Below are 15,400 nucleotides of genomic sequence, written 5' to 3'. Positions count from 1 at the left end.
TGGACATTTATAGCTGTCAAAGATTGTAGACACATCTTAATAATTGTGGACGGGAAAGACCGGCGGATCCGGAGATAAGTCCACACAACCATGTTTGCAAGCTTCAAATATATACAGGCATAGCCAGGGTCTGGATCGAACATAAGACCTCCTGTATACCAGGCGAGGGAGTTAACATCTTATGTTGTCCAACGTGCGCTTGTCATCGGAGGTAGCGCTTGGTAGAAGCGAGGAAGAAAAATCATGCACACGCATGTAATTTTATTCTAACGCTGTTCAACGCGCGCTTGTTCGCCAAGGTAATTGATCATAGCGGTAGTAAGCTCTCTGTCTCTCTCTCTCTCCAGGTGCGTAGGAAGTGTTACAATGTGTAGGCCGCGTGAAGACAACGGAGACCAGATAGCGGCTCTGTCAGGGAAGGCTCGGGCGACTATTGGGCTAAAGGAGGCTTATTTTTCTCACGTAAATCTATAATAGCAACCCAACTTCGTAACAAAGTTTTGTTCACATCCGAGCCTTTAGATCGTAGGTTGCGTAGCCAACGCTCTTCTAAATTGGATCGCGTTTAATGCTCTCTATTACGGACAGAAATAGTTAAGCGATTAATGGTTTAAACCTGAGTTGCAAAGCGTTAAAATGGGTGTATGTGTGTAGTGCACTAATTCAAATTAAATATGGAATCAAAGTTGATCTGATATGCTGGTGCCATGTAAAGCAATTACCGGCGCTTTTTACTGCGCGTGCGGTGTGTCAAGTTTCTCTCTCCTCAGATGACTAGAGGGTATCATTAATGTTCATCCTGAGCCAACGGTGGGAACTCCACATTCTTATGACGGGGAGCAGTCTATCCTTCGTAACATTAGATCTGCCTACTGCATAGCTCAAACACGTAATGCTGTTTTTATGTTGTAGAAATCATTACAATTAACTCATCGGTTAAGTCGGGTGCGATCCACTTTAACACTGCGGTCATAAAAGCACATTAGCATTTAGAGCAATCTGGTATTACATATATTCAACTGGGGTTTGTTTTCCTTGAGCCTGCTATAATGTTTATTCGGGTGCTTATAACGCGTAGTCGAAGAACGGCACGTGGAGCCGGTAATGCTGCTTTATTGCCACTTGTGTCTTTACAAGCCGAGTTATTAATTTACTGCCCGATCAAATTAGCCCCTGGTGCGCTGCCCAGACTTGGCTTTGAACTTGTTAACGTTTCAATTCCCCCCCCCCCTCTCGCTGCCCCCCACCCTACACCCTCCCTCCGCCCGTTCTGGCCGGGGTAACGTGTGAGTGAGCCATTCCCACTCGCAGCCCGGGGAGTCACCACTTTTATTGTCTCTCTCTCTCTCTGATTTATGAATCTGTGTCCTGTGTGCGATTGCGGCTACCAAAACCGTGGACCGTACAACTTTGCTCAGCACCCCCCCTCCCTGCCTATATAAATATAGATTTGGGGGCGGTGAGTGGGTGGGTGTGTTTGCGATTGACCAACTTCTCAGGCGAAGCAACTTGCTTGGCTAACATCGTTTCGGGACGGCTTCTCTAATCGCGCCGATCTTCGTAGACCCGTACGGACGAAGGGAATAATTTGCAGCCGGCGGAATGGCCGATCCAACGCACAATGGGCGATGTTTACCGCAGCAGTTTGTGTCGGGTTGACAAGAGCACCGGCGCCGATACGTCTTTGTCTTAAGACGTTTAGCATTGAGCTTTGTGTGGGCAGTGTGTGTGTCTACGTAGAGGATAGCGCGCTGCGCTACGAACTCGGCCACCCGGGTTCGATTCCCGTTCACGACCAACACCAGTGAAAGCGATTATTATTTGAATTGGTCCTTGGCCTCCCAGAGGTTGACTCAGCCTCAAATGAGTACCTGGTGCGGTGTGTAATAAATCATCGCCACTCGGGAGACAAAGGCGGTCGGGCGTGGTGTTGTCCACCCACCCCCTCGTGTGCCATGCCGGTCTTCATAGGTGCTCGCTAACAGCACTTGCCCCAACAGTCTGTGCAGGCTACACGGGGGTTCTTTGTCTTTATCTTACGTATGTGCGCGTTTTATTTTCATTAAGCGACACTTGCGCGGTTTTGCGTGGAATGAATGGCGCAGGAGCATTACCTGGATCACACACACACACACCGACTCCATTCTACACTCAGTCTCGAACCCAAAAACCTCTATTATGATTGTTAATTATAACATTGGTTACCGATCAATGTATAACAGCCACGTTATTGCACAATGGCGTTTGCCCATTGTGCAAATGCTGTGTACAAATTGCGGGTTGTTTAGCTAAAAATCATCAGAAAATATCGTTGCCACTTGTTTTATAGGTCCATTAAATGGAATAATCAGTAGGTCACTGAGATATTCTACATACAGTATCGGTATTGGCTGCTCATACAGATGCTTTAGAATGTAACGTATGTAATGTACACACTGTATCATTGCTGAAGGCATTATGATAAAACTAAAATCAAATGCATAAAGTCCATGATGCGCGTTGTGATTACTGGCGAAACGTCGGACTCAAATTCTATATTTTGTGGGTTTACTCCCCAACACACCGGTGTGCTGAACTAATAACGAATTGCAACGTTTTGTTTACGTGACAACCCGTTACTAATTGGCTGTGTCGGGTGGTGGCGGGTTTAACGACACATTTACATAGTCACGCGATCTAACCCACGACATTGATGGATCCATCAATGTCGTTTGTTGAATCGCCGCGTGAGAGCCCTATTGGAGTACGCGGTCTCACTCGCACACGAGCACCTTGTGGCGCCGAACGTCGGCCTAACGTCGGCCGAACGTCATCGCAAACATTCGGCGACGCGATAACATTTTTTTTTTTTACCAAGACAAAGCGTTGTGTTTCCGGCACACAACGGCACACACACATACAACAACGTTCGGCGTCGTGTCCTCTCTCTCTCTCTGCACCTCGGTCCTTGCTAGGGCTGAACGATTTATCGATTTCAAATCGAAATCGCAATTTGAAACAATGCGATTAGCAAATCGCAAAGGCTGCGATATTTTGCGATTTGAAAAGTCCTATTACTTTCTTATTGGAATTATTTCATTTTTTTATCATTATAACTTTATTAATTTTACTTAACAATTGTTATATTCTGATTGTCCTATTTCAATTACACATTTTAATAAATACATTATGGAAGCAATTCATATCTTTTAAGTTGCAGTTCATATTTTGATGGTATCATGTGGTAATGCTCCATCATGTTTTAAATCTATTACGCAGTGAATGTTGAACTGATGCTTGACTTAAAAAAAATTAATCTCAAATCGCAATATCTGTCATAAAAATCGCAATTAGATATGTTTCCCCCAAATCGTTCAGCCCTACTGCTTGCACGCGTCGTACGCGCGCACGTGGCACCGCGACGAATGAAGGGAACAGCCTCGGCTCAGTGCGCGACGCGCAAAGTCGCACGGGCACAGCGATCGCTCTCCTCTTCGTGGCAACTTTCACTCAATAGCAGCAACAGCGCAGAGAGAGTGAAGAGAGGAGGATGCGTGCTGTAGGAGGTAGAGTTGTTGCTCCTCTGTTCTTTCTGGGATTGTCGTCCCCCCCTCTATCTTTCCTTTCGAGTGCGCCTCTGCTCGAGACTTTACGGCGCGACCGCGACAACTCCCCAGACCTTAGTCACCTCTCACGTCTCGAGCCAGAGACATGCCCCCCCCTCCCCTCTCCCGCACGCCCCTCGACAGTGATTAAACATTGATTGTGTGTATGATTGCCTGCAGACGACTAAACAATCAGGGAGAGGTCTCCGCAGCACATTTCCAACCGCATCCCCACCACCCCCCCCTCGGCTCAAGGATCATCTCGCCGCGCTGCGTTCGTCCTCCCCCCGCACTCCGCGCTTTCTCCTCCCCCACCCGCGAGCCCCTCGCACAAAACTCCCCTCTCCGATTTGTTTTAGCGGTAATTAGGGTGCCACGGTGTGTGTGGCGGCGGGGGGAGGAGGGAGGAAGGAAGGGAAAATGCCGCCGCCGCAGCCGCGGGGCTTCGGATGAGACCGGCCAAAGGTGCGACTTGGCGCGAGGGTAAACAGACGGGTAAACAGGCGGGCAAACACGCCGGTAAACAGGCGGCATCTGCGGCGTCGTGAGCGCGCAGCGCGCGTCCGCCGCTGCGACTCGGAGGCGGTGACGGCTGCGACGGCGGTGAGCAGAGTCGTGAAGAGTCGGACGGTGCCTCCCACACGCCCCCCCCCCCCCCCCGTTGCTTTCGGGTCGAACGAAGCGTTGTGGGAGAAGAGAGACAGAGACAAAACTAAAGCAACAACAACAACATCAACAACAACAAAAAAACTTCTGACGAGTCGAGCGCTCTTGCAGACGACGGACGCCTCGGCTATTCTGTTGCCTCCGGTTTTTTTTCGTCTCCCCCCCCCCACCACTCGTCCGAGACGCAGTGGCAACAAAGGTAAGGATGGGGGGGGGGCCTTGCAGTCACAGCCCAGGTCCGCGGGGGTTTTGCCGGTTTGTTCTGTCCGCTGCTGCCGCTGTGATCGCCGCTTTCCCCGTGAAACTCGCCGGTCAAACCCCGTGCCCGTCGCCCTCTCTCTCCTCTCTCTCCTCTCCCTCGTGAGCACGTGCGGGGCTGTGCAGGGCTCTCTCGCTGCCCACTGATTGATTGAGGGATTTTTTTCTCTCTTCTCAAAAGTTCATTCGGGATCCCCTTTGTGTTGCCCTGTTAGGGGTCAGAGGGGAGCCTTGGCTGGCCTTAGAGGAAAGGGTGGATGGGGATGGGTGGGGGTTGGATCTCCCAGTCGGAAGGATTGAATTGGGGCATAAATATTGCAGGCGTTGTTGCCTTATCGGAGTTTGTGACGATACTGCTGCAACAATAATCATTCGTTTGTTAGATTTAAACATGTATCACAATGCTCTGGTGTTTTCGTGTTCTAGATGAATGTGTTAAACCGTTTTTTATTACTCAAAATCTTTAGTAAAATTTTGGAACGTCCGTATTCGATGTAAACATTATTTGCTGCTGGGTGGCCGTGTGTCAGGGATGTTTGACTAAGCAACGTTTGTTTTCACGTGCGTTGATTATTAAACGTGTTCATTTAATTGTGTTCACAATTAGGTGATTTTATCAATTGATATATATATTCACGTTGAAATGTATTTGTGTTTAACACATAACAAAGAAATGTGTCATTAATACCATGGATGATAAAGCAACAATTTAAATTATGAATGATTTATTGTATCAAGCGTTTTTGTCATCAAACACAATTTTGATACAATTATAACGATAAGAAAGGATCCAAAAATAGTTCATATATGTATGGTCTATTATAAATGTTAAACTTTAAGCCAATACGATTTTAATGTATCGCACCGCAATCGTGCGTGGTATTTAATTTGTGATATAAATGTTTCATGGCGCCGTTTTTAATGCAAATAAAAAAATGTTCGACGGAAAATTCACATCCATCAGTTTGGCATTGTTGGAGCCAATTATCAATCGCAGAGCATACGCATATAACGCCGAGTCTGCAGGCCGGACACAAACTGTACTCTATGTATATCCGTGCATGTCAGATGAAGTGCATTCAAGCCATTGCTTATGACTCGCATTTAGCTCAAATCAATACGTAGCTTTGTCGATGGAGGCCTCTCTCTTTATGTGCGAGCTCTCCGTACGCGCAGCGGCGCCGTAAACGTACGAGCGATAAATCTGTGCTGAGCGCCCTCTCGTTCTTGAGCAGGCCCCTCGATTCTCGCGCACCGTAACCCCCCCCCCGTCCCATCGCCTTCCCCCCACTCCCCCCCATCGCCTTCCCCGTTTCGCCCCCCCCCCCAAACTCCGTCCACGGTGGGGGGAGAGCCCCTTGCCCGCGCCACGGGGCCCGCCAGAGTCCACGTGCGGTGATAACCAAAAAAAGGGGGCTCGCTGCTCGCCGCTGCCGTAACAAGGCCGAGGACAACTGGAAGTGATGGACTAATTGTTGCGAATGGGGGTGGGGGCGGCGGCTTTGTTAATGGGACCGGCTGATTTAGTGGCCCGGCAGAGGTCTCGGCTTGGCGTGGCTTGAGCGAACGAGGGCGGGAGTGGGTAGATGCCGCAAGTCCGAATAGAGGAGGAGGAGGCGGCGGTGGCGGTGGGGGTTGGTGGTGTACGAGGCGAGCATCTGCAGGGATTCCTGCTGTCTCGACCGCCGCTTCTGCTGCCGTTACCGCTGCTGCTACCGCCGCTCACCTTGCGTGGAACCCTGAGCCCTTGCTGACAGCCTCCCGCCTGCCTGCCTGCCCGCCTGCCCGCCCGGCCACTAACGGCTCTGCCCTCCCTGCTAAGCATGGTCTGACACGCCGCCCAGGTAATTACAAGGTGCCAACTTCTACTCGCCCGCCACCGCCCTCGATCGATTTGGAGACTTCGCGTGCGTGCGCGTGCGCGCGCTGAACTCCTGCCGAGTGAGCGGCGCGTCTTCGCGTGCAGGTCGTGTCCCGGCGTGCGACTTGCACCGACCCCCCCCCCCCCCCCCGGGGTTACACGCTGCAGGTGCACGCAGGTGCTGGACGGGAGGGGGGCAGGCGGCAGTCTTTGCTTGTTGTTCTATTCGCTGTCTCGACATCGTTTAGAATTTGTTTTTAAGATACTAATTGGCGGTCCTTAATGTTGTACTATATACGTACACGTCGAGGCGTGTGTATGCAAATGTATACGTTTAGAACGCGGAGTATGTGAGTTAATGCGGTTTGCGTAAATGTGCGTAGTGTAAACAGTGTGTTTTTGTGCGTTAGTGTTAACTTATTTAAGCACGTACGAGTGCTGTGTATTAGTTGCATGCGTGCAAAGTGTATGAAGGTGTATAAGTGTGCATACGTACGTGTTTGAGTGCCGAGTGCGTGTGATGTCAGTTAAAACGGGTACAACTATTGGCAAATGTGTGTCTTCATATGTGTATATGTACAACGAATCTACGTGTAAATTTGCAATATAAATCAACATTTATATTATATCCTGTGCGTATATATTTATAAATGTGTTCATGTATAAGTGAATTGTTAAAAAAACAATCTACGTATGTTTACAATTTAAAGAAACATCTGCACGGGTTTTATGCCTTTTATAGCAGTCTGGTCAGCACTTAATACCCTTTTTACTGGTATATGGGTTAAACTTTTGCATATTCACTTAAATGCCGTCCCTTAATATTTTATATCGCAGCAAAATAAATTCCTTTACGGGTAATTGTTTAAACCGATGTGAACACATAGCTAATGCACAATACGTGTATATTTTTGTATTGTGACATTAAATAATGTAAGCTCTTAAATACGTGCTTTGCGGTGCCAAAATCCAGTATTTATATGCTTTAATAACATCTTTATTTAATAACATCTGTTATTAAATAAAGACTTGCACCTTCGTTGTTAGAGGAAAATAAAAGCTAGACATTGGGTGTTTATGAATTCCCGCACCACTGTTCATAAAACAGAACAATTGGATTATAACCGGATTTAGTTCCGCGTGCAGCCAAACAATCCAGCGTACCGAATATCACTGTTACAATGAGGCCACGCATCACAACGGCATTTGTTTTTCTTCCATCGGGAGGGGGGCAGCATAACTGAGTTATTTGCGAGCGCGTTTGAAAAAAAAAACTCGAAGATAAGCGTAATCCGTGGCAAGCGGAGAGGAAATAATGTGAAGTTAAGCTCATTATTAGGGCAGGTTTTCAGCCCAGATCCCCACCTTTCCTTGGGATTTCTCGTAAGGGGAACAATTCAGCCGCTCTATAATTAATACTCCTGGCACTTGATGGGACATCATTAGCAAGTGTAGGCAAATGCATCTCCAACATCCCCGGCTCCTGAAAGTGTGTGCGTGTGGGGGGGGGAGGAATTGATAATTTACATCATCACCGCGGAGCTCATTGCGAAACAGCTTTTTTATTGCAAGGAAATGAAATGCAGTGGACCAACTCGTCCGGGGTGTTGGTGAAATCCCACGGATGGTGGTGGTTGGCGCAGCCTCGCGTCTGTGCTCAGGGCCCGGCCGGACGCGAACGGCTCTTGAAAATAATGAACATTAATTTAGATCTTTATTGCCACCAGGAAATACAAGTCAATTAAAAGTGTTCATTAGCAATTTATATTAAAATGCAGAACGACTGCGCGGTAATTATAAGCGGTAATATTCTTAATGACGTTATTACCGCACTGAGACCCAGTGTGGTGAGTTAAATAATGTTATTTGTATACTGCTCTTCAATTACGGTGGCTTCTGTAAGTCAGTGTTAATCATTTAATACGTTAAATTGGCTTTTAATTTTGGTGGCGGGAGTCCGTTTTTTTTAAGCCTTTGTGTTTGTCAGAAATCGGTGCGCTTGAACGTCCATCTGTGCGCCGGAACCGGTACGTGCACGAGGGCTCGCTGCGCGTTCATTCATTATGCGCTTGTGTTGCGTGCGTTTGTGTGTTCTACGTAAAAAGGGCTGTTGAGCCAATCACTATTAATGAACGCCAGGTTAAAGCTGATGCAACGAGGACAAAGATGATCAGGAGATTTTTTGTCTTATTGCCATTTATACTCGGGTTCTATTATACACACTCGCGTAATTCGTGACGTTCTTGTGGTTAATTTAAAGCATTTGGTGCAGAGAGAATCGTTTAAGATGTGCAGCTGCACGCAAACACTGCAGGCGTAATATATCATGACGTTCAGCCTGAATATGAATGCATGGCCTCGGCTAATTATCTCACAACTCAAAACTTTCTGACTTTCCTTCCACAATGATGGAGCATGACGTGCAGGAAAATGTTCAGCGCCTCTTCAAGAGACAACAGGGAGTAGAATGTCCACAGCTGCTCGGGCTTTGCCTTCGTTTGTGAAGCAGGGAATCATCAAAGCCATCGCGCTCACCCGACGGTTTATCCATACTCGCTTAACTCCTCTCTGCGCACGGCACCGTCGTTCGTCTGCCACCAGCGAGCGAGCGTGCCGCAAGCTTTGCCCCCATCCACTGCCTGTGTATTATCGAGATGTTAACTACCTCGCCTGGTATACAGGAGGTCGTGGTTTGATCCCGACCTTCACGCCTACTGTATATTTGAAGTTTGAGTGTCTTTCTCCCTGTGGTTGCGTGGATTTTTCTCCGGGTCCTCCACTTTTTCCCTCCACATTTTGTAATCAACGTGCCTTTATAGTATTTGGCTGCTACAAATTTCCACGCGATAAGCTACTCCGTTGAGCTATCTTTCGTGGCCAGGTCGCTTCCGAAATATAGCTACACAGCTCAGTGGGCCTTACCTGGCGAAATAAAATAGTAGTACAGGCGGCGGCAGCGACAGCGGCATACCCAACGCATCCAGGACGGATGCCAGTTGCGTCGCTAACCGCCGTCTCGAGTTCGCCGAGTCACGCGGAAGACGAACAGCGAGTGCGTGCGCTCGCGCGGAGGGTCCCGCAGGTTGGTTGCGCACCTGCCCAGCGGAACATCCATAATTGATCGGCGGCACGTGTTGCCGACCGCTTTGACTCTGCTTGCTTCACAAGCGCCGCAACGCCGGGGGAGGCAGCGTCTCGCGTCGTCGGAGCCCCGTTGATTCGGCGGCTGGAGCGACGCGTTCGGTTGGGATTTTTTGGGCCGCGGGTTATTTGGGCGGGGGGGGGGGACGTTTTCTGAACGACCGGGTCGTGTATCGGCTCTCTCGCTCTCTCTCTCTCTGATGTGCTTCCCCGGTTGGCGCCGTGCGATGTTTTCCGGCGTGATGAAGTCCGATGTTTCTTCCCCACGTGCCGGGAGATTTATTCGGGAAGCGAATACAATTATATTTCGATACTGGCAAGGGAGGTCGCATAAATGAGCTGCTCACCCCGAGCTCTCAATGTCCTGATAGTGGTATTGTCTTTGTGCTGTTCGCCCTTTGGCGTCCTCTGGTCTAACACTGTTTGAGACTAGGCTCTAAAGAAAGCTGTCTCTGGTGTGGACCAATCAGTTTCAAAGACAATGCATATGCTATCAGAGCATGTCTTTTGTTTGCATGTTCACCACAAGTATATGTGGTTAATGCAGACATGATTCCTTGCAAAAGGTTTCTGTTTGGTGTTTTAAAATCTTTAGATCTTTTTTTTATTGCCAGAGAGGGTAAAACCAATTCTCATACGAATACAATTACGCCGTGCCGAGGTAAACGGCACCAACGCAAAATAAAATAAAAGCCTACGCAGCCGGTTTGTTACATTTTGTGGTAGCCGTAGAGATTTGCAATCGTGTAGTGTTTAGTAGTGTGTAATAATGATAATAATGTCATCAATTGATTTATGTGCAACGTTTGTTTATAACCAGGTGACAAGTCGTTTAGGTAACGTCCATTTTGCTTGCGAGATATGGGGTGAGCGCGACAAGAAGAATTTGAGCACAGTTTATTTGAACAAAAGCGGTCACGGTCATCACAATCCTAATAGGAATATACAAATCACACAATTATTCATACTGCCAATTTAACATGGGACCCATAACACACGATGATACCAAATGCAGTGATTTCTAAATACTTAGTACCATCGTTAAAAACGTTTGCCATTGTATCAGCGTTATCATCAGTCGTGGTCACTCCACTGGTGGATGAAGGCCTCCTAAAGACTGCTGCCATCTCCTGCCACCTGGTGACATGAAGATCCTTCAAAGGTCTGCACGCCTGCTCACGCCGCCGCTCCATCTCACGCCACGGCTCCATCTCACCGCTCCATCTCACGTCGCCGCTCCATCTCACGTCACCGCTCCATCTCACGTCGCCGCTCCATCTCACGTCACCGCTCCATCTCACGTTGCTCCATCTCACGTTGCTCCATCTCACGCCGCTGCTCCATCTCATGTCACCGCTCCATCTCACGTCACCGCTCCATCTCACGTCACTGCTCCATCTCACTTCACTGCTCCATCTCACGTCACCGCTCCATCTCACGCCGCTGCTCCATCTCATGTCACTGCTCCATCTCACGCCGCTGCTCCATCTCATGTCACCGCTCCATCTCACGCCACCGCTCCATCTCACATCACTGCTCCATCTCACGTCACCGCTCCATCTCACGTCACTGCTCCATCTCACGTCACCGCTCCATCTCACGTCACTGCTCCATCTCACGTCACCGCTCCATCTCACGTCACCGCTCCATCTCACGTCACTGCTCCATCTCACGTCACTGCTCCATCTCACGTCACCGCTCCATCTCACGTCACCGCTCCATCTCACGTCACTGCTCCATCTCATGTCACCGCTCCATCTCACGTCACTGCTCCATCTCATGTCACCGCTCCATCTCACGTCACCGCTCCATCTCACGTCACTGCTCCATCTCACGTCACCGCTCCATCTCACGTCACTGCTCCATCTCATGTCACTGCTCCATCTCACGTCACTGCTCCATCTCATGTCACCGCTCCATCTCATGTCACCGCTCCATCTCATGTCACTGCTCCATCTCACGTCACTGCTCCATCTCATGTCACCGCTCCATCTCACGTCAACGCTCCATCTCATGTCACCGCTCCATCTCATGTCACTGCTCCATCTCACGTCACCGCTCCATCTCACGTCACCGCTCCATCTCACGTCACCGCTCCATCTCACGTCACCGCTCCATCTCACGTCACTGCTCCATCTCACTGCTCCATCTCACATCACTGCTTCATCTCACGTCACTGCTCCATCTCACGTCACTGCTCCATCTCACGTCACTGCTCCATCTCACGTCACCGCTCCATCTCACGCCACTGCTCCATCTCACTGCTCCATCTCACGCCACCGCTCCATCTCACTGCTCCATCTCACGTCACTGCTCCATCTCACTGCTCCATCTCACGCCACCGCTCCATCTCACTGCTCCATCTCACGTCACTGCTCCATCTCACTGCTCCATCTCACGTCACTGCTCCATCTCACGTCACTGCTCCATCTCACGTCACTGCTTCATCTCACGTCACTGCTTCATCTCACGTCACTGCTCCATCTCACGTCACTGCTCCATCTCACGTCACTGCTCCATCTCACTTCACTGCTCCATCTCACGTCACCGCTCCATCTCACGTCACTGCTCCATCTCACGTCACTACTCCATCTCACGCCACTGCTCCATCTCACGTCACCGCTCCATCTCACTGCTCCATCTCACGTCACTGCTCCATCTCACGTCACTACTCCATCTCACGCCACCGCTCCATCTCACGTCACCACTCCATCTCACGTCACTGCTCCATCTCACGTCACTGCTTCATCTCACGTCACTGCTTCATCTCACGTCACTGCTCCATCTCACGTCACTGCTCCATCTCACGTCACTGCTCCATCTCACGTCACTACTCCATCTCACTGCTCCATCTCACGTCACTGCTCCATCTCACATCACTGCTCCATCTCACGTCACTGCTCCATCTCACATCACTGCTCCATCTCACGTCACCGCTCCATCTCACGTCACCGCTCCATCTCACGTCACCGCTCCATCTCACGTCACCGCTCCAGCTCACGTCACTAATTGCACAACTGGTAACATATAAATCTGCAAATGTCCCAGACAGAGTCCCCTTGAAAACGAATCTTGAGACTCGGTAAATAAGAGAAGCGCCTTAAAGTAATCAATGAAAGATAATTACATCGAAGGATTAGTTAAGTCGTTAAAACTGATTATTACTTATGGTATCACGTGTTGCCATGCTGCCTTGTTTGTTGTGGACTGTTAACCATAACCGCTCTTGCTAGGATCATTTGTGTTGACTTGAGACTTGTAGGTGGGCTTCATTTAGAATGTGAGCCAGCAATGTGCCCATTGCCTTACTAGTACAACACATTATTTGTTGATGCTGCTACAAACAAACTCTACACGTTCATCAATAACAGACAACGTTTCGGGTAATGGCCTGTCTTTATCGCACAAGATGTGCCGTGACGTGCTATGAATAATGGTGGCTACCAGAAACGTCACCCATTACATACTTTTAGTTTTAAGTCAGTGCTTTTGACGAATGCGTTGAGGGTTTTTTTTTTATTACGATTAAAAACAGGTGCTTTCGTCTTTACTCACCGAGCCTCTCGTATTTCCGGAGCAACCTCCAACGTCGCTTGGTCATGGGGATCACCCGGCACGATGGCGGTCATAGTGATTGTGGCGATGATGATGTCTCCTTCTGTCAAAATATGACAGCAGTGGAGTGGAGGAAGCCAATTCAATGAGGACCCTCTCACGAGCACTACAAAGAAGCAATCACAACCCTATTGAGAATTTATGGGCTGAATTGGACATCGTAATGCAGTTAAAGTGTCCGACATGAATAAGGCAGCGGAGATATTAAGGGGAGTTTGGAAATAGATTCTACAACAGTGAGCGTGTGTGGACGTGTAGGGTGGGGAGCGGTGGTGTCGCGATTAGCGCAGTGACCCGAGTTTGATTCCCACTCACGGCCAACAACAGTAACAGTGATTATATAATTATGTGAACCGGTCCTGGGCCTCCCCTAGGTCGACTCAGCTTTAAATGAGTACCTGGTATGGTGTGCAAAAACATCACCACTGGGGAGACAAAGGTGGTCGGGCGTGGTGCTGGCCACCCACCCCCCTAGTATGCCGGCCGGCCTTCATAGGTGCTACTCGCTAACAGCATTTGTCCCAACACTCTGTTAAGGCTATACGGGGGATATAGTCTTTGAACGTCTAGGGTGGCTACTCATAAATGAGGCTAGGCACACGGAAAATTCAATTTGAGCCAAACATGACATGGCAAACGTGACGTGACAAAATTGTTGAATCGTAATACGGTGCTGATGGTGTTGATAAAATCATTTATTGCTGTGCACCGTAAGTAATAATGCGGTGTGTAAATGTGCAAAAAACAAACCGCACACACTTCTTGCAAGCGGTTCAAATTTAAGTGCGTGTGATACATATATTTTACTGCTAATATCAATGAAATAAAAGCAGTTGAAACTTTGTTCAGATTTTTCTGTGAGCTTTATTGAGGTTGTCTTTTATTTCGAAGCGATTTGTTGGCCGCGTAAATGTCCACGTGATAATACGTCGCTCACAATCGCGGTCGGCAGGATCGTGCTGCAGTGAAAATCCTGTCTGTTGCTTTAATTACTGCTCTCGTCTCTTGCTTTTCGTGATTTCACACTTCGTGTACATCCACCTTGATCGCGCTGATTAGGCCAGTAAAATATAATGTCCATCAGGATGCCGTAATTCAGGTCAAATGATTGTCCATTCTAAGATGTTAAAAAGAAAAACATTTTTACATCAGACGCTGTCATGTATTTGGACGATTCTTTTTGAGTCGTCTAACTTTCCTCTTGTTGTAATGGTATCTTGTCAAGGAACAAGAGTGAGCCTGTTGTTCCTCTATACTCAGCCTGATAGTGATGCCCTGTGGAGGCTTTCATCCAGCAGTGGATAATGGCTGTTGCTGATCATATTCATTCTAACCAGTCTGCTTAATACACATTTACATTTAAATAAAGTGCTTCTTTGTAATTGTATTAAGATACAATTATTTCACCACCGTGGAGTAAATAAAAAACACAGAAATAAAATGTACCATTAGTATGCAGTAACTTGGACAGATACAAATATTCAATTATATGCATGCATACGTCTCGATGTAGTTTTTTAAAAATAAAACATCGTAGTTTCAGGTGTTAATTTCTGGACGTGTACTTTTATGTACATAAAATAAAATAATCACTCAACTCTTTCGAGAGGGGTGAGGCGGTGGCTCAGTGAGGAGCTCGCTCCTATGACCCCGGTGACCTGTGTTCAGAGCTGGCGCGTGGCTAACATCAGCGGCGAGGGAAAATCTGAGCCACACCTGCCCGCCCCAACTTCACCAACCCACACATAATATATCAAGAATGGCGAAGTATGGCCAAACACCTCGTGGCAGTTGAATTGCCTTCAATATCAAATGTGATCTAGCAGTTGAAAGTTGAAACAATGGCTGCAATGCTAAAGTAAAAGTGAAAAATACGAGGTAAAGGTGCAGCCCTGCAACTGCTTGGTTCACGCCACTGCTGGCAGAAGGGCCTCCACTAGAAGTCACTCTGAAGAGCTTTTCTGGACAGCATTTTGGCCTACTCTTTCATGCCGGCCATACATCCTTAGAAGAAGTGGAAATAATACCCACACTTTACCCCCCCACCCATCCCACCTGCCCAGTTCACAGACCCGCACTTACCAGATTGGAGAAGTATGGTCAAATAACCCGTATGACCGACCCCGTGTATGAAGCGGCCTTTCATCCAACAGTGGATTGACACAAAGACTAAGAATAATTATTTACGTTGATGGAACCGAGCGTCACATTGCTGTGATCGCCATTTGGCTACGATGATGTTATGCAGCATAACGATTTCTCGGTGTAAAAACTT

The 15,400-nt window shown here is 48.3% G+C and overlaps 1 protein-coding gene across 8 annotated transcripts in view; it reads left to right on the top strand.

Annotated features, from left to right (window-relative positions):
• LOC144730017 (forkhead box protein P1-like) overlaps positions 1-15,400 on the top strand; it is a 401,316-nt gene that overhangs the window by 103,966 nt on the left and 281,950 nt on the right. The window contains exon 1 of one of the 8 annotated variants that reach the window (XM_078610466.1): positions 3,913-4,449. The exons of the other annotated variants lie outside the window; for them this stretch is intronic. The gene's annotated coding sequence lies outside the window, so the exon portion shown is untranslated. Of the gene's footprint in view, positions 1-3,912; positions 4,450-15,400 lie in introns of those variants that run through there. 8 annotated transcript variants of the gene reach the window in all.

Source organism: Lampetra planeri, chromosome 34 (assembly GCF_965212315.1).
Source record: "Lampetra planeri chromosome 34, kcLamPlan1.2.h2, whole genome shotgun sequence".
Lineage (NCBI taxonomy): Eukaryota > Metazoa > Chordata > Hyperoartia > Petromyzontiformes > Petromyzontidae > Lampetra > Lampetra planeri.
The sequence above is the reverse complement of the archived record's forward strand: the minus strand, read 5'-3'. Positions and strand labels throughout refer to the sequence as shown.